We start from the raw sequence: 20,027 nt of genomic DNA on the forward strand, positions 1-20,027 counted from the left end.
AAGGGGTCGACACCTGCTTGGCTTGAGTAAGCTGTAGTGAAATAATATCCATAAAGTGCCTCGCAGAACATCTACTATAGACTTCATAAAGGTGGGTCCAACCATAGCCACAGGTTCCATGATGCCTCATTTCCCTCCGCTATCACAAAACTGCTGTGCGTTGTGACAGGCTGAAACGTGGGTGCCGTGCCCTCGAGGCTCCCCAACTGCCTCGGATGCCTGTGTGTGCCCTGCGGATCCTCAGTGCATACTAACCACCAAGCGAATGGATGACTCAGAGCTTGGAAAGCATCCACAGCACGCTGGAGAGCAAAGGCACAGTTTATGTCTCAAAGATTAAGTTGTTAACCTTTTTTTTCCTTTGTGCTAGACACCTTTCCGCACTGAGAAGAAAACTTCAGAGAGGTTTTCCCCAGGAGGTGCTACTTAAAAGACGGGCCCACTCACAGAACATGGGCATTGTCCACAAAGTTGCCCCTCGTAGGGCGGGGGTGGGGGGATGGGGGGGGGATGGGACGGTGAAGCCTCTGGGCAGCTGGGCACGGCTCCCTCGCCCAGAAGACCAGCCAGGCAGATCTGCTGCTCCCGGCACTGCCCTGCTGCTGACAGCTAATCCTGGGTTATCGCTCTGCTGGCCCAGAGAAACCCAACCGCCCCAGGCTTCTGCAGGGCTTTAGGTCCTCTTTCCAGGAACTGGGCTCAGCCCCTTTCCTTTTGGAGGTGCCACTGAGCAGCTGCGGAGCAGAGCCCCAGGGCGCCGGGAGTCCAGGGTGGCGGTGGCGTTTCCAGCCCGCCTGAGCAGCAGAGCCAGGGCTGCCGGTCCTGCGCCCTCTCATTCCCTGGGCTTCTGTCTCACAATGAGAAAATCCGTTTGGGGAGCCAAGCAAAAATCACACCTAGCTTACAGCTGCTCTGGGTCTGGGTTGGGGGTGGAGAAGGGGAGGAGGCAGAGGAGGGAAGCTGGAATTCCTACTTTTGCCATAAATTGTATGCAAATGGGTTCCTTTCCTGGCAGGGAGCAGGGAGTGAGTGCGTCTTTCATGAGCTAACCCTGTTCCGCTGGGAGGGCTGTTCCTTTAATTCACCAACTGAAAAAGTAGGAAAGGATGTCTGGAGGCGAGGCGTCCCATTACAGAGGCAGGAGCTGCTATATAAGCCAGCCAAGCTGGCTGCGCTGGCCACAGCCTGCCTACTGTCACTGCTCTCCCGCGAGCGCAGACGCACGCTGGCTGGCCTCTCTTCGCACAAAGACTGTGTGGCTGCGGGTGACGCCCGGGGGCAGCGCACGTGGGAGCCCCGCTGCTCACAGCCAGGCACTGACTCCATGGAGCTGGTTCATTCAAGGATCTAGGTTCTTCCCAACCCCGGAGAGGTAAGTGTGTTTCACCCCCATCACCAAGATCATTATGGCGCACGGTTTGCATTCCTGGTACCAGAGGAGCGGTGGGCTCATCATCATAAAACTCCCTCCGTGTCTTCACTGCTGGCAAAACGGTCTATTTGTTATGATCAGATGCACCTTGACTGTCTTCTGCTTACCCCTTCCAGACTTGGAGGTTTGGAGGATTTGTTTGAGTTTTAGGAGCAGTCGCACGTGGAAGGAACTTTCTGTAAAGTTTTTATCTCTGCGTCCTCCAGAGGAGAAGTGGGAATCTTCTCTTAACTCCCTGCCTGGCTGATTCACCTGTGATTATTTTGGTTTGCTGGGGAGATTGGTAGAATTTGAAGGTGGAGATCGTTCATGGCCTTGCTCTGGGATAGGTTAAGGGAAGGCTGATAGAGGATGATAGAACAATAAAATTGTGTATCTAAACGGCACTCACCTTGCAGTGTACAAAAGTTTTGTATCCATCCCTCATTCCACCACATCCTCCCTGTGGTTAGACAGAGAAAGGGAGGAGGGCTGGAGAACAGAAGGGAGGAGGCAAGTCCTAGGGCCAGATGAGCAGCTAGAGTACTGGGTGTGAGGGGGGACCCCAACTTCCATGCTGAAGGGCAGGGGGACTCCCCACGGGTATCTCCTGATTGACTGATCCTTGGGCTGGGTACCTGTGCATGTCTTGGGGTGTTTAGAGTCAGCAGTACCCTTCATCTTTCTTGAATCACCTCCCCCTCCTCACCCCTCATCAGAGAAAGCCCTGAGAAACCCCTTACGCCCAGGCTGGGAAGATCTACCTGGCAGACTCTGAAAAGGGCACAGGGACTCCTCCCTCTCTTCAGTGTTACAAGGGGATTCAGAGCTCTGGTTTCGAAGCCAGGCGTCAGTCATTTTGGTGTCCCCACCACCACTATTAAAAATGTTACCATGATGAGAATCTGCAACCTCTATGGGCCTCAGTGTCCACTTACCTAAAATGGGGACAATAACTTCTGTTGTCATTATGAGAAGGAAATGGAGCATAACGCATTTGGGAGAGTGAGTGCTCAGTAACCGGAAGTTTGGAAAATCACTGTCCTTTGTCAAACAATGCCATCACCTTGGAACTTAAAAGAGGCATTTAGGCAATCTTGGATTGTTTCTCATGTGTTCCTCACCCCCTACCCCGAACCCCCTTCTTTTCATTTCCCTGGTCTGAGGGTGTCTCACTGGGCTGGCAGGTCAGAGACCTGGCTGTATTTCACAAGCAGGAGGTTGTTTTGGCACAGGTTAGGGGAAAGGGACCAGCCCAGGGCTGGATGTAAATGTCGGGTTCTGACTCCAGAATGCACAAGGTTTTGAGTTTGGGCGTTTGCAGATTCGAAAGCTGTCAGCTACAAAGTAGGATGCTGCCGGGGGCGGGGGGGGGGGGGGTCTCCTTGGAAATGCTCTCCATCAAGAGTGAGAGCAGGACAGGGAGCCCCACTTGAAGAATGCCTCTTTTTCATGTTTTGTGGACTTCCCCCCCACCCTTTTTATGACGCTGTCCCATATGCGCTTTAGAAATAAAACCTGCTGCCCACCCCAGCCAGCTTTCTGCCTTGCCCTTTGGATCTGGTCAGCCCAATGGAGGACTAGGGGAGTTTTGTTCAGCACTAAAGAAATCTGGGGGAAATTTGCTGGCATTGTGTGCATCGGAGCCCATTGCAACAGAGGTGATTGTGCTTTGACCATACGTGTTTCAGGTGGGTGACAGCGTTTGGGGGAAGAAATGTGTGCACAGTGTGAATATTCTCTGGTTTGCTCAGAACAGTGTCAATCGGATAAGGATTAAAAGGGGTATTACCAACTCTACAGTCTTTAAAGATTTTTTTTCTCTGTGCTTTGTTTGAAAACCCTAGCTTCCCTATCTCATCTTCTACTAACTGCTTGTCTCCTCCCCCCAAAGAAGTTACTGATCTGCCAGCCCTCAGTTTTGTTGTCTATATAAAGAGGATGATGATCTGTATCTCTCCGGGCTCTTGTGACAGCCAAATGAGTTAATATATGGCAGATTCTGTACCTGACACGTAGTAGGGGCTCAATAAATGGAGGTTTTTCTTAGTTTTCTTGCTTCTCAGTTTATAAGGACTTATCTGAAATTCATGTTCTCAGACAGTGGTTTTCAAACTTATATTTAGCCATGGAAATATTCATTAAATGAAATTGATGGCAGAACTCCAATATGGCAGGTAAACGTGGGGCTGCTTTGGCTGACGTGGGAGTGGAGGGTCTGAAACTCACCCCATTGTTCTCAGCCCTTTGGGACGTTTCCCCAGAACCTTGAATGACACAAAATGCAGTTGAAAATCATGAGACAAAGCAGTGCACATTCAGGCTGCCCTTTTGCATTGCATTTTGCCCCTTTGGGTCCCCACCCGGAACAGGAATCAGAACGATTCCCCGAGTAGGACAGTAGACAAGAATGTGGGAAACATAAAAGGCTTAACAAGGGATGCTGATTTTAATTTATTTTAATGATACCAGTAGCCAAAATACATGGAGAGCCTAGTCTATTCTATGCCCCCCCCTTGTGCACATCATCTCACGAAACATCCACACGACGTCTCTGAGAAACGGACCATGCTTATTAGATAAAGACATAAGTTGAAGAGTAGAGAGGATGAATAATTTTTCCAGACCCTAGAATGCAGGGTGATGGAGCCACTTTTCAGGCCCAGGTCCCGGTGACCCCCAAATCAGAAACACATTTCACTGTTTTCCTTCTGAATGCTGCTGCTTCTTGCACTCGCTGTCTTTAGAAGGGAAAAAAACTTCCTTTCTGACTACATCTACCCCTCCAGCCAGACTGTGGCCACCCATAAATACAGCAGTAGCCTGATCATATAACCAGAATGGAATTTGGGAAGGGAATTCAAGCTGACAGAATGAAAAACATGTCCCCCTTAACTCTCCCCCTTCTGATGTTCACGATGAACTAAAAACACCTATTCTGCTCTTCCCCTGGGATTCTGTAGACACACAGCCACGTTTTCTTACAAGGAAAGCAAACCTATCTAGCTGGTATAAAGCGCAAGTCTCTCCACACTGAAGTCACTTTAGTTTAGAAAGTACCAGACATTCAGCTCACCGCAGATACACAGTTCCTTGTGGTGAGGATAAAACACATACACACAGTAATTAACGTCGAGGGCTAACTGTGTGATAGAGTTGGTCATTCCTGATCTAATTCTCAGTGTAACACTGCAAGTTATAAATCACTCCCTCTATTTTACGGACAGAGAGTGAAAACCCCAAGAAGTTAAGTGGTTCACATAAGGGTTTTCCATAAGTCAGGAGTGGAGCTGGCTTTGAACCCACACTCTCTAAAACTCTACTCTTCTCTCCACGCTGCTTCATTGCTTCCTGACGTCAGGCAGGGCTGACCCCTTATGGAACCTTGAATGATCTCTTTCAGTCATTGGCCAGATGGTAAAGAAGCCCCGGCTGGCACTGGTATCTATTGACTTTACAGAATAGCCCTGCACATATCATTTTTCATGGTGCCCAGAAAAGGTCAGCTTATAGTGGTGCACTTCTCTGCCTGGAAACAGAAAAGTTCGAATTTCAGCCCTGAGAGAGAGAGAAGAATGACACTAAGGGTAGCAGTCGGGTCATTACTGTTGGTTTTCTGCCCAGGAAAGAAAACCCTTACTTTGCTATGCTCTGCAAGCTGGATCCCTGCTTGGAGAAGCAGGACTGCACCTGCCCCGCACCCTCTCAGAGCCAGCTGAGCCGAGCACCTGGTGTAAAAGGGCTGATGCAGGGACAGAGTGAGATCGGTGTGCCCAGCCTTGGGGCAGTGAATCTCAAGATGAACGGGAAATAAAGGCTTGTAGGCTCCAAGCCACAAATTCCCCTGAAGTCCTAGAGACAGGGTGATGGTTCAATCACTTCTCGATTTGAGAAGATCACAGGGGATTCCCGTGAATCTAAACCCAGCCAATCTGAACATCTCCAACATGTGGGAAACATGAGACGAAGGCTCCCTTCCAACAGGGAAAACCCCATCAAACTCCTGCCATCTCCATCCTGACAAAAGGCCCTACCCCCCATAAAAGAGCTGCGTGGACCGCGTGACTTCTTGGTGGAGGTGTAGGGTGGGCCTACCTGTTTCCAACCCTGGTGACCAGACTTTTCTTTCAGTAATGCCTCAAGCTTGGAATTGTTTTTCTGTTTCCTTCTGCCTTGTGTCATATCTCTGGCCTCTACTTAGTCACAACTTCACTGAACACAGTGTATCCTTTGACCCCCGTGAAGGATTACGAGCAAAATGCCCACACTGAAAGCAAACTGTGCGAGCAAAAGTCCTTCCACATGCATTTCTAATCTCTTTGTGAATGGAAGTGAAAAAAAAAAAATCATGCCAAGTTGTTTCAGATTTTTTGCAATTAAAAACCTGAAATTCACAGGTTTTTAATTCTGTAGCCATGGTAACTTGAATAGTTTTGGCTGGTCCTTTGACACCCAGCCCCCACCCCCCAAACACCCTGCGTCAGGAGCGGGAGAGATTTTGTAAGCTCTGAAAGTTGACAGCTTTGCCTCAGAGCAAACCAGTGGCTAACTCTTGCCCTGGAGGAGGGGAGTTGGCTGCTGTGAACTCCTGCGTGAACAGGTCCAAGAAGGGCTTCTAGCTGGGTTGTGGGGGTGATTGTAATAGCTAACATTTCCTAACAACTCTACAGGCATTTTGCCTTTGAGTCATCAACCATCCAGTCAGTGTAACCACCCACTGTTCAAACATGGGGATCCTGAAGCGAAAAAGTTTAAGTAGCTTCCACACAGAAAGAAAATATCAGAGCCAGAACTCAAACCCAGCTCCGAGTCCAGAACATATACTTAAAACCATGAGGATAGGGGGCACCTGGGTGGCTCAGTGGGTAAAAGCCTCTGCCTTCGGCTCAGGTCATGATCCCAGGGTCCTGGGATTGAGCCCCGCATCAGGCTCTCCACTCAGCGGGGAGTCTGCTTCCTCCTCTCTCTCTCTGCCTGTCTCTCTGCCTACTTGTGATCTCTGTCTGTCAAATAAATTGAAAAAAAAAAAACCATTAGGATATGCACGTCAAGCTTGATACCTTAATTCTATTCATTTTCTGGCAACAGAGAGGGCTGGACAGCACAAAGCTAAGAGAGAATGAAAAGAGAACGAGAACCCCAGTGTTCTTCTCTTCAGTGGGGCAGCCACTGGTGGCATCTCTGACTTGCTCCTTCTGGTTTCACTTCCTGTGGAAACTGTAATTAAATAACTAGTGTATAATTCCTGATGCAATGTATTTCCTCTACTGGACTCTAAGCGGCCCAGGGTGAAGGCTGATCCACACCTGGGTCCCCTCACCAGCCTGAGACCTGAAGCAGGTGCACACACAGAAGCAAGTGCTACCACGTGAAGCCATGCTTGGCCTGCAGGTTGACTCAGCTACCCCTCTCCTGGTTCCCTCAGAACTCTCCGCTTCCCCGACTGACCTCTGTGCATTGTAAATACTTTGATAATCCCCTCCCCGCCCCAGCTAACTGCACACCCCTGACCTCAAGGTCATCAGAGAGGCAGCAACTGTGTCTTGCTCATTTTCCCCAAAGCCTCGCCACCTGCTGACAGGTACCAGGCCCCCAGTAAGTTATTGTCGAAGAAACTCTCTGCCGTCCCAAAGGAAATGGAACAATAGCACAGCATTGCCTAGCTTCTGAACTATGTTCCATGGCTTTTGAAGCATTTTTCTCTGTTGGGTCAGTTTTTGACAAAGTAGGATGCACATAAATGTATAAACATATAAAATGACTTTCCCATGCCTCACTCTTAGATTGTCCCAGCAACCATAAATAACCTTACAGGTGGGTAAACTGAGGCCTAGAATGGTTGTCATTTGCACAAAGTGGAGAGTGGAAGGCTTCCACAACTATGCCTCTCCACTGTGCCCCTCAGCCCTCAGGTTTTCTTCCCTCTTCCAGAAAAGAAGGAAGTTAAAGAGAGCAGGTTACTCTCCAGGGGAATATTTACATTTTTGAAGGGTAGTTCTGTAGAGAGAGTAATGCTTAACTGATAAGAGAATTGCCAGTGTTGGACTTCGGGCCAGGGGATCCTTGGGGGAGGAGGAGAACTCAAATTTTATCATCCAGGGATATGTTCGGGGGAAACCATACTTGGCAGAAAGAAAGATGGCAGGGACTGAATATTGGGCGCAAGTCAGTATATTTCTGTTCAGAGCTCTAAGCCTACATATGCAGCATAAGGAACTCCTGGATCTTAGCAGTGCACTGGGGAACTTTGTAGGCATGTGGTCCAGCAGGAACACGTGGCCTCCCTGCAGAAGTGACACACCACAGCCGAACAAGGGAGCCCGAAGCAGCCATGGGCTTTCTGCCAGCCAGAGCCTCTCCCAAACACTGCATCCAGTCTAGGCACCAGGATACAGAATAACAGCAACAAGAGCAACCCCAAGAAAGCATGGGGATACATCCAGACAAGAAAGCCACGACTTTCTGGTTAGGGAAGAAACAGTCTGGGAGAAGCAAGTGCGCAAGGAGCAGGAGAGAACCCACCTGCTAGGAAACTTGGGGAAGTAAAAATCATCTCATGCTGGGCACTGGCACCTTTCGTTGCTGCCTCCAAGGGAAGTGAGCTGCTCTCTGGGAAACTCCTGCCCTGAATCCTGGGATGGTCACACGGAGGTGGCTTGATGTAGAGATGTCACAGTAGAGTGTTCTCACTTAGAGAGTGTTCTAAATCATAGGTGGTTTGTTAAAAAAATTTTTCGGGAGAACCTAGAGGATGTTGACATTAAAAGGGCTTATCAACAGCCTCCACGCCAGGGCACCACCTCCAAGGTGATTTGGGGGCTGCCATGGAGAGATGGGGAGGCCAAGCAGGGGCTCCACTCAATCTGCTTTTAACTTAAGCCCTTTACTTTTATCTGTTTTGTGCACAGATCTTCCTCATGAAATGCTATTTGGTGAAAGAGTTCTGTGGCACAAAAATAATAATAATAAAGTTTCTGTAGATTGCTGGCCTGGTTTAACTCCCCTTATTTGGATGATAGTGAAACTGAGACTCAGAGGAGGGAAAAGTCCCTCTGAGATCTCACGCCAGTTGGCAACAGGGTCAGGTCTCAGTCCGAGGTCTTCTGACTCTTGCTCTTGGAAGCCAGGGACAATATAAAAAAATGTCAGAGTTAATATATTACTTTAAAAGGGAAAATTATTGGAATCTTATTCTCTGAACATCTTTAGCACATATGGGTTGAGGCAAGAGGCCACTGTATTTGTTATCTCTTGCTGTGTAATAAATTGCCATGAAGTTTGGTGGCTTAAAGTAACATCCGTTTGTTATTTTAAAATTTCTTTAGGTCAGGAATCTGAGCATAGCTTACTTAGCTGGACATTTTACCTCATGGTCTCTCTTGAGGCTACACTCACAGTGTTGGCCAGAATTGGGGTCTCATCTGAAGGGTCAACTGGGGAATTATTAGCTTCCAGGCTCACTTACATGGTTGTTGATATAGTCAGTTTCTTGAGGTCTTTTGGCTCAAGGCCACCCTCAGTTCCTTGCCACATGGACTTCTCCAACATGGCCATTTGTTTCTTCAAAGCCAATGAGAGAGAGAGAGAAAGAGAGAGAGAGAGAGAGAGCCTACAAACAAACAGACATCACTATCTTGTACAGCTTAATTGTGGAAGTGATACCCATCACCTTAGCCATATTTTTTTGGTTAGAAATAAGCCACGAGGCCATCCCACACTCAAGGGAAGAGAATTGCACAAAGATCTGAACAGGAGGGGCAGTATCATTGGGGCCCATCTCAGAGCTTCTCTGCCATTCCAGCACTCTGGTGTCACCTATTTCTGACAACTTCTTATCAATAACAAGTTCACCCAAGCACTTGCACTTCTGTTGATTGGCAGTCAACAGCCACTAGAGTGGACTGTGCCTTATTTATGCTTTCCCTCCATTTATAAGATGGAGCCAGGTGTTTTGCATTAGATGTCCTAGTTCACTGGGGAACCATCATTCCTCTTGAATATTGCAGGATAAGGATCGTCAAAGGCAGTGACTTCAAATATATTTCATTCAAAGGTAGGACATTTGAAGTGACAAAATCTGAAACTTATCAAATTTCTCCCCTTCCCAACCTATTCCTCTCTTAGCAGATATAATGAAGACTAAAATTTGGGATTAATTCTTTCTCCCTTTCCACTTTTTCCTTCCTACACCACCATATTCCAAATCTTGTGGATTCTATTGCCTTAACAAGTAAATCAGTTCACTGCCTCCCCAACCCCTCCCTCATCATCCTAGTTCAGGTCGTGCATCTCACAGGTGGACCATAGCAATAGTTTTCCCAGTGGCTCCCATCCCACCAGCCTTTCCTTTCAATCTGTCCCTCAACCTGGGTTGTAGGTAAACCTTCCCAGTCTTAAAGACTCCCAAATGATTCTCTTCTGGCCACAGAAAAAATTCATATCTTCAACCTGGAATTCAGTTTCTTTCATGGCCTGGCTTCCAACGTCCAAACACATCTTGTACTTCAGCTGTAATCCATGCTCTCAACACCAGCTCTTTCATGATTTTTATGCCCTGGCAAATGACATTCCCTCTTTCCTAGAATATCCTTCCCTGTGGTTTTTTTTTGTTTGTTTGTTTGTTTGTTTTTTTTTTACCTATTCATAATCTCCTTTCAAAATTCAGTTCAAAAACCATCTTTCTCCTCCGGATAGAGGAGATGTCCTTTTATTGTCATCCCATTCTACCCTGTATCTTTTTCTGTCATCACCCTTATCATTCTGGAACTGGCTGTCTGCTCATAGATCAACTGCTCCTGTCAGTATAGTTCTTGAAAGGAGAATTTGTATCTGGTTCATCTGAAATTGAGCACAATTGGAATAAAATTAACCTTCAGCCACAGACAGGAGTTCTTACTGTGTCCCAGATTTGGACTTCTCTTTCCTCACTAGAGTTTATTTAGAAAGTCCAAAACTTGAGGTTGCTTTCATGTCTTGCCCTCTGGGCTTCCAACTGTGTAGACTACTGTCTACTGTCTACTACTATCTACTATTACTGTGTAGTCAACTGTCGTGACTTATGACAGAAGGAAGCCAGCCCTGTTCTGGGACAGGAAACTATCTCAGGGCACAGACTTCAAGGAATTCCCTTGCTTTCAGAGGAGGCTTCTGGATCAAAGCATGCCCTGCCTGGGGTTTGGAAAAACCAGTACCAAGGACAGAGGAGGCCTATCTGGGGATTTGAGGCTGAGTCACAGGAGATCCTGTTATCTGGAGGTTATAAAAAGGATCAGTCTACAGCCAGTGGGAGGAAGGGAAGGACTCAAGGGAGGGATGGAGACAAAGAATTCTCTATCTTAGGACATGGAGAAAATCACGGCACAGGAGAGGATCAGTTAATGGTTCAGAGTATGGTTTTGGCATTAGTTCTGGGTTCAAGGGCTTGCTCTTTTCTTGTCAACATGATCTTGGCCAAGTTACTTAACTTCTCTTACCCTCATTTTCATCCATAGTAAAGGCAAAATAGTAGCACTTACTGCAAAAGGTTATTGTGATGATTAAATGGTATAAGGGTGAGTGCATTGCTTAGTACAAAACTCACACCCGGGTATAAATGTTTTATTGTCATATTTGCTACCTGTTGTTGAAATGGTCATGGGGAATAAAGCTCCATTAGACAAGCAGTTCCCAAAACTGTGGACTGTGGAGCAACATTCTCGTGAGATGCAACTGTAAGAGTGTTCTGTGGACAAAGGGGTTTAGGGAATCCTTGGCACTGTGTTCTGTTCTTGGGAATTCTTTTTTTTTTAAGATTTTTTATTTATTTATTTGACAGAGAGAGAGCACAAGTAGGCAGAGAGGCAGGCAGAGTGAGAGGGGGGACGCAGGCTTGCTGCTGAGCAGAGAGCCCGATGTGGGGCTCAATCCCAGGACCCCGGGATCATGATCTGAGCTGAAGGCAGAGGCTTTAACACACTGAGCCACCCAGGCGCCCTGGGAATTCTTAGCTCATATTCTGGAGGTGGAGATAAAGCAGATAAGAGGACATGCAAGATCCTTTTAAGCTCCTCATGGAGCTTACATTATGGAGGAAGAAGATAGATGATAATAAGGAGTCAAATAAACTTTTGAGTACAATTTCAGGCAAGTATTTGCTAAGAAGAAACAAAAACATAGTAAGGGAACAGACTGAGATGGTAGAGTGGGGTGTCCTTTTCAAAGGGTGAGACATGGAGATGACATTAAGCAGAGATTGAATAAAACAGAGAAATGAGCTCTGTAGGTACTCTGCTGGGAGTTTAGATTTTATTCTAAGTGTGGTTAGAAGCCAGTGGGAGGTTTGGGGGAGAAGAGTACATGATCTAAAAAATCCTGTAGCAGGAACCTACTCAGCTTTGTTTAACCCAGTATCCCCCGAGTTACTTGACCACAAATGCCATTTTTCACAGGACATGTACCTAAAAACATTCTTGAATGTAATCTGGTAAATTCTGCACTAGAGCACAAGGCTTCATAGATTTTTAAAAGGACTATAAATTTGCTCTCACTCATCTAGACGTATGTTAAAAGCCCAGCAAACCACTCGGGCTGAAACAGGAATGCCCAGAGCAAGAAAACCTAACTCTAGAGGTAAAGAGAAGCGGGGTATCACCCTAATTAGCAGCTCTTTTTGGCTAAAATGATCAATGAGCACAGCCAGGCTTCAGCAGACTCTGGAATCCCATCTCAGGCCAAAGGAAACTTGCCAGCAACTGCCTAAAAACTAATAAGTGTTTGCAAACAGTACACCTTGGCTTAAGCATTCTCCAAAGGGGAAGTGTACAAAACTTGAGGTCCAGCCAGAGGCTCTGGGAGAAAGAGGTCAAATATTTCGGTGTTTACACATAGACAGCCACCAGATTGCTGCTAAAGATCTAGGAAATGAAAGGTGAGGTGTCTGCTTGGGCTCTGATCTCTCTCTTTACTGAGCAGCACTAATTTAAATTTTCACCTTATATCTCTGCCTATTTGTGATGTCTGTCAAATAAATACATAAAATGTTTAAAAAAAATTTTTTTTCACCTATATAAACCACAGGAAGTTGCTTGATGAATTAGCCTGGGTAGCAATTGAGAGCACACATTTTAAAGTCACAAGTTAGGGTCCAAATGCCGGCTGTCCATCTAAACCAATCACTGAATCTCCCTGAGTCTCAGTTTCACTTTCAGATGTGCATAATAATACCTGTCTCACCAGGTTGCCATGACAAATGACAAGATAAATGATAGCATGTATAAAAAGCTTCCAGCATAAGGCATGGCACAAAACAGATCTATAGAAGGCTCTCAACAAAAGGTTAGTTTCCTTCTTGTCCGTTCACTCTGTATCTGGTTTTTCAACTATAGTCCAGGAACCATCAGGAAGCCACCAAGTGGCAGCCTATTTTTATAAATAAAGTTTTATTGGAACACAGCCATGTTCATTCCTTTATGCCATGACCATGTCTACTTTTTCTGCCGTTGTAGAGTTGAGTCTTTGTGACATAGATCATCTAGCTGCAAAACCGAAAATATTTACTGTCTGGTCACTTAGAAACAATATAGACTCCTGCCAGTGTGCTAACTTTAGATACCTAATTTCCAATCACCACAGCCTAGCAAGGTGTATATTATTACATTTACACATATGAAGCAATTGAAACAGAAATAAAGGCTCATCTAGTAAGTCCCCCTCCGAAAACTGAAATACTGAAAGAAACTTCAAAGAATGACAGAAGAGTTATTCATTTTTATGATTCATCCTCGATTTCCCCTCTGTCTTTTATCTCTCCCAGGCTAAATTTGTTGACTTCCCTGTCATAGGCAGAATTAAATGCTGTTGTCCAGAAAGGACTCCCCCCTCTCTACAATTTTCTTTATTTGCTTATTTGTTCATAAAAGTCCCTTCTTTTAAAAATTAAAGTTGTAATTTCTAGACCCTCTGTAAGACTTTCATGCCTTGACTGATTTCTTGGAAACAGTACTCTTTTTTTTTTTTGGTCGTACATAGCATGAAGGCCAGTTTTCCAGAAAGGAGAGATTTGTTAAGCTCCTCTGTCTGCTACTTCTCACTTTATCTTCCTCTCACTTACTCACTTTCTCTCCAGGCCAGACTCAAAGAGAGTAGGCTGTTTCCAGGGGCTTTAAAGATTTGCCTGAGACATAGATATTATAGCACATTTGGCTCTGTGCCTCCCCTCAAGTTCAAAACTGTACATAAAATGGCCATATGCACTCCGGCTTCCCAGCCCCGCCCTCCTAAGGGGCCCCATTTTAGGGATCCAACAATTCTACTTGCATGAGTGATATTGTGTATCCCTGTGATATTTATTGCATAAATATTGTTTAAACTTAAGAAAAGGTGAATCTTACTTAAAAAGATAACTTGATGTAGCAGAAAGAGTGTACATAGGATTTGGAATTATAAGACTGAGTTCTTAATTCTAAATAACATAATTACTGGCTGGGCAAGTCATTTCACCTTCTGAAGCCTTCAGCTCTCATAACAGTAAAATATGAACAGCACTTCCTAACGGCTAAGGTTGCCATCGCCATTAAAGAGCATCCTCTGGGACCCCTGAGTGGCGCAGTTGGTTAAGCATCTGACTCTTGGTTTTGTCTCAGGCTGTGATGTTAGGGTCATGAGATTGAGCCCCACTCAGCACTGAGTCTGCTTGACATTCACTCTCCCTCTCCCTTTGCCTCTCCTGATCATGGTCTCTTTCAAATAAACAAATAAATCTTAAAATAAAAAGGGCATCTGTAGAGTTCCAGGCAGAGAATATGTGTAACACTGTCTGCCTCACTCATGGTTTACGTTGGTGGAGAATCTCTATCCACAAGCCTTGCACTCAGAGACTGGCCATGATTGAATATCATCATTACTCCCATCTAACGTGTAAGGAAATGGAAGGAAGAGGGTGTAGATTTGTTCCAAATCTGCACTTTCCCCATTGTGTGCCACCAAACTGAATCCCGTGACATACTTCAAACACAAAATAATCAAGTGGGTTTGGAAAACACTATAAACTCTCCCCCTCTTGGAGATTTCCGATGAACACAAACCCATTAAAGACCTGGAAAACCCTGAAGTAAACAAAGCTGTATAATTTGTTTGGTTTAAAATAACATTTGGTTTAAAATAGCATTTTCCAAACATGTTTAACGAGGAAATCTTTTTTTCCCTTGCATTAATACCTGCCAACATGTTGTAGATTACATTTTACAAAATGCCGCCTAAAGTTAATACAGCTAATAAAACCCAAGTCAGGGGTTAAAAATATCTATTTTTCAGGCTCATGTGCAGCTTCTCCAATTCTCTCTGGAAGTAAAGGTCTTTTATTGTCAATAGTTACCCTGGACCCTGACCACTGGGTCCTTTTGAAGTTTGCCTTTTTGCTTTTGCTGTGCAGACCACACTTTGACATCAATCAAGGATGGCAGCAAAGCCGAGTGTTAGGAATAGGCTCTAACACATGAGTCTGTCCCTCTGAATTAAATCCCTGCTGCCCCTTTCTAGCCCTGTGAGCTGGAGCGGTGTGAGCCTCAGTTTCCTCATCCCTAAATGAAAAATAAATAAACAAACAAAGAAAGAAGGGTAACTACTTCATAGGCCTTGGAAAGATTCAACAAAATAACCCAAGTAAGACAGGCAGCACGATTCCTGGCCCAGGTGTGTTCAGTCGGTATTAGCTCCTATTGAAGCACAGAAATGGCCCCATTTGAGAAAAGAGAACACGCAATGAAAGTATGTTTCCTTGTGTGGGTATCACACAAATAAATTGCCGGAGCAGTGTTAGTTTTTCCCTGAGAGTCCAGTGTCCTGCTTCCAATTTTAGAGGCATCGTTTCATTTCAGGAGTCAACTTCTATCAAAATGCATCAAGTTTTATTGCACTTGATTCATACCAGCCTTTATATCATCAGACACTCCATCTGATTCCCTCTGTCTCAGGTCTCAATCGGCATTCCATTCATTCAAATATCAGCACATTGGCTCAGAAAGGATTGCCAAAGCCATCTAGTCTTGCTATGCCAAATATTTGGCACACATATCAATGCTCTCTCACTTCACGACCCATGGAGTTCATTACTAAGCCATCGCAGCACTTTTTCCCCCTGAGTCCAGACAAGGTCATGGCACCAGGTGGCCATATCAGTTCACTGAGGTTGACAAGTAAGCTGAAACTCAGCTGCATCCCAAACCAGTTCAACCTCTCAGTCGATGTTTGAACCATCTCTATAATATTACTATTTTTTATTATGTCTGATGCTGAGGAGCTCCCTAATAAGGGAAGCCACAGAGGAAGAGGAGAGAAAGGCAGAACAGATACTAACATTTAGGTAGCATTCATAACTCTGTTATTCTATCACTGTCTCCAACAACCCTGGAAAGATCCTGATTTTATAGCTGAAGAAGCCACCATTCAGAAACGTTATAGGTTTTAGTTCAAGGCTCCCCAGCAGGTAAGAAGAGTTTGATCTCCAGTTTTTCTGCTCTAAAGGCTATGTTCTTCTCTATCCCAACCCTGGGATAAGCCTCCTAAGAATTTTCAAAGTCTTACAAGGCTACATCTGTGGCATTGGGTGGCTAACAACAGTTTCACAGGGGTCACCATGTCCCAGAGCCCTTTTTAGAAGGTCTCTTATATAACACTGAGGTGTGAGTCAGTCTGTAACCCATCCCTTCTAGACAAAGCTCTAATCTCTTTGCTTTGGCTCAAGAGCTCAGGAACCTACTTCCAGAAGAGTCAACTAGATTTCCTGAAATTCTGGATGAAGACCAGAGGGGGTCATTGTTCCATTAGGAAATGAACTGAAATTTACATTTGGAGCAATTTTCTAGAATTTTACAAGAACCTATATTGTTGCCACTTGGGTCGGACCCACTTTTTATTTTCCTTTCTGTCTAGGCAAGTAAGAGGAGAGAGAAAGCAAGTGCTCTGCAGAATTTTTATTTCAGAAATTGAAACCAGACCACACCAGGGCAGTTTGTGGTCTGAATGTATCAATGGATCTAGTCATATTTCATCTGAGCTTTTCTTAGGTGTACTAAACCACAAATATGAATCTCATTATTGTGTCTGGATGGAAATATTTTATGGATTAAGACTTGTGAGTTTAATTGGGTTGGTAAGGAAACTTCTGTCTGGGGGATGGGAAGAAGGAACCCACGAAGCACCATCAGCTCTTCAGCCAAACAACAAAAGAAAGAAAGAGTTTGTGGGGAGCAGAGGGCTGTACTTATTATTGGCTACTTGACATGGGTCTAAAATGAAGTCCAAATTTAAGTTCAGCAGAAATATTGCCAAATTAGCAATGGATCATAGGTCCCTAGAACCAAAGACTCAAGGACTAGGGATGCACACTCTTACTTATTTGACAGGAGAGTGTATGTGACCTGCCCAAGGTCCCACAGTGTGTGGTTGGCAGGACTGTGCCTCAAAGCTCATTTTCTAGCCCTTTGATCTGCTGCACTCCCCACTACATGGTCTCAGTAGAGCCTCAAATCTCTGGGAGCTGAAAAATAAGTAGTGAAAAGTCAAAATTCAAAAGGAGAGAGAGTGGCCTAATCTACCCAACAACAAATACTGCATTGAAATGGAAAGAATTGCTGACTAATAACCCAGGAGGCTTCACTCCCATTGACACCAGAATTTTACACTCAGTACATCACAGGCCTGGTTGAGTTCGTCTCCTGCCTAAGGTCTAGTTGAGTTTACTTTGTTCCTATGGAAGGTCTGTCTCAATGCAGACAGTACCAGGCTCTCAAGAACCCTTGAGTTGCTGCCTGGAATCTCATGGGAAGAAGCCCAATGTGTCTTGGTCACTCTTGTAACCCCTGTACTTAGTGTGGTATCTGGCATATAGTAGGTACTCAGTGAACAGCTGAGTGAATTAAAATGAAGTAATTCCTGGAATGCAGCTATAGTCAATTCCTTGATACATCTTATCTTAGAAGAGATCACGGGAGAACTAATTCTCTGAGAGCTATCAGGAAAGTAAGAGCATTTGTTCACTCAGTCATTCCATGCATATGTACCCCTGCTATGTATAAGTTCAAAGCAAGAAATATATTCAGCTTTATTTCATGTAAATATAAACATATTGTGCCTTCACTATGTTATAGACACTGAGCTTGGTGTTCGGTAGTAGGAGATAAATTACCCAGACATAGTTCATGTCTACATGGAGCTGACAGATTCCATTCACTCTAACTCCTAACAGTCCAACATAAATACAAGATAGAATTGGCTTGTGCCCTAAAAGAGGAAGATATACATACGTAATAAGTCACCCCAAATCAATTTTAGAATGACACATGATGGAAATCATATCAAGTCAAGAACTCAGAGAATTCAGAAGGAAAAAATTACCCAAGAAAACTTCTAACAGTAGATGACTTTTTTTTTTATTTGTCAGAGAGAGAGAGAGAGAGAGAGAGCAAGCACAGGCAGACAGAGTGGCAGGCAGAAACAGAGAGAGAAGCAGGCTCCCCGCCGAGCACGGAGCCCAATGTGGGACTCGATCCCAGGACGCTGGGATCATGACCTGAGCCAAAGGCAGCCGCTTAACCAACTGAGCCACCCAGGCGTCCCTAGATGACTTTTTTTTAGCTCTATCTTGAAGGACAACAGATTTGTCCACTCAGAGATGGCAAAGGGGCTCTTGAGCAGCCTTCGAGACATCTGGTACCCTCTCTCATTGATAACTGGGCTATGACAGCATCTTCAGAGAGTTTCCCAGTTGAGCCAGGCGTTTGAAAGTTATAGAGACAGAGCTTGGGACTGGTCTTGAACCACAACCTTTTCCCCAGCCTTCCAGCACTGAAGGCTGTAGAAGACCATGGTTTAGGGCACTTATTTGGATGCAGATGGACTTGTGTTCAGGTCTTGACTCCACTACTTAATACGTGTCTGAATTTGCATAAGCCACATATTCTCTGCCTCAGTTTCCTCATCTTCAAAATGAGAATAAAGATACTGCCTCATACCATTTTGTAAGAATTTAAAATTGGAAAATTAAGATGCTTACTAGCAAAATAAGCACACACGGAACGGTCGTAAATGACCTTTCTATGACTTTCATTAGCATTGTTATTATTTCAGACTCTTCTGGGTTTTAATATCAACTTTACCACTGATTAGCTACGGACCTTCTCTGAGGTTTCAGTACAGTAATTCCCTTTCAAGGCCTATCCTACATCTCCTGATTCAGATGTGTCTGCCTGGAGAGATGTATTCATACCAACAGGGAAGCAGGACTCTGCGGAAATGGATAGGTGCTGATTAGCAATGCCTGCCCCATATACTAAAAGGATGTGTTTTGGTGCTACAGATTTGCCACCCCCCAACCCCATGATCTTCTACAGTTGATCTTAAGCCCTACTCAAATCTTATTTTCACTCATGTCTGTCTGTGTCTGTGGAAAGTGCCGAGAAGCTGAGCCAAACGTTTCCCATCAGGAGTAGGTCTTAAAAGAGTAAACCACAAGTAGCCTCTTCTGAAGAAATCCCTGGCGGAGGGGCATGGACAACCATCCCAGGAGGAGCACTGCCTCTTGGCCAGGGTACCGACCTCCCAGAAAAGAGCCCCACCCTAGGCTCACAGACTTGCCTTTCTTGCTACCAGATGAGAATAAATAAATCAGGAGAAAACCCAGGGCTGTAACCTCAACGTCCTCACTCCCCTGTAGATTTCAGAGTATCCCTATCCCTTGACAACCTGAAGCACTAAAATGGTACACTTCTAAGAAAAAAGGAATAATGGGCAAGAGGGGGCTCCCCCGCCCTCCCTTATAAATCTCCCATCCTTCAGAGACTAGCCTTCTAATAACTGCCTTCTCCAAATCAAGGACACAAACCATCACACAATAACAACACGCACAGATTTCTGAGATCTATCCCCCCCTTAGGCACTGAATATTTTCATATATTATCTCATTTAATATCATTTTCTTCCACTTGCCATTGAGAGAACTTTATTGTGGGGTTGATACTAGTGTTACCATTTTACAAACAATAAAATTGAGTATCAGAGAGGCAAAGTTACATATCGAAGGTCGTAACTACTAGACGGAACCATATGAAGTTGCCTTCTATCCAACCATTTCTGACCTACAAAAATGGCAATTCCATAGGGGTCAAACTGAGAGCACGTGGCAGAACCAGGGTTCAATAGTACTCGACTGATTCTAGAATAGATATTCCCAAACATTGCACAGACGCTCCCTGGATAATGGTCCATTTTAGCATTTATCGTTCTTCCCTATAATTACCTGTTGACATGTCTGTTTCCTTTACTGGACCATGAATTTAATGAGAGCAAGAATGATCCATCATGGGTCTCTCAAACACCTCAGTATCCCTTGGGCTATCTTAGCACTCATTCAATTCATCTGTGTTGAATGCGGGAATGAATAATTTTTCAAATGAGTTAATTCTCAGCCCTCTAGGATGATTGCTGGCTCCAGTAGCATCCGAGCTGGGCACCGGTTAAGTCACCATGCTACATGAATGGATAAATGCTTTTCAGTGCTGGAATTCAAACACCTAGGGCTTGGAGGTGCTTTGGTTTGGCAGTCAGAGTTCTCTTAATTCTTTTAAGACAGGTTGTGCTGGCC

The 20,027-nt window shown here is 45.0% G+C and overlaps 1 protein-coding gene across 12 annotated transcripts in view; it reads left to right on the plus strand.

Annotated features, from left to right (window-relative positions):
* Positions 1-1,063: 1,063 nt before the first annotated feature.
* Positions 1,064-20,027, plus strand: part of TNC (tenascin C) — a 92,597-nt gene continuing 73,633 nt past the window's right edge. For 4 of the 12 annotated variants that reach the window (XM_046022957.1, XM_046022961.1, XM_046022959.1 and 1 more), the window contains exon 1: positions 1,065-1,372. The gene's annotated coding sequence lies outside the window, so the exon portion shown is untranslated. Of the gene's footprint in view, positions 1,373-20,027 lie in introns of all 12 variants that reach the window. The other 8 variants (XM_046022966.1, XM_046022965.1, XM_046022964.1 and 5 more) reach the window with 5 other exon arrangements.

Source organism: Meles meles, chromosome 11, assembly GCF_922984935.1.
Source record: "Meles meles chromosome 11, mMelMel3.1 paternal haplotype, whole genome shotgun sequence".
NCBI classification, from domain to species: Eukaryota; Metazoa; Chordata; class Mammalia; order Carnivora; family Mustelidae; genus Meles; species Meles meles.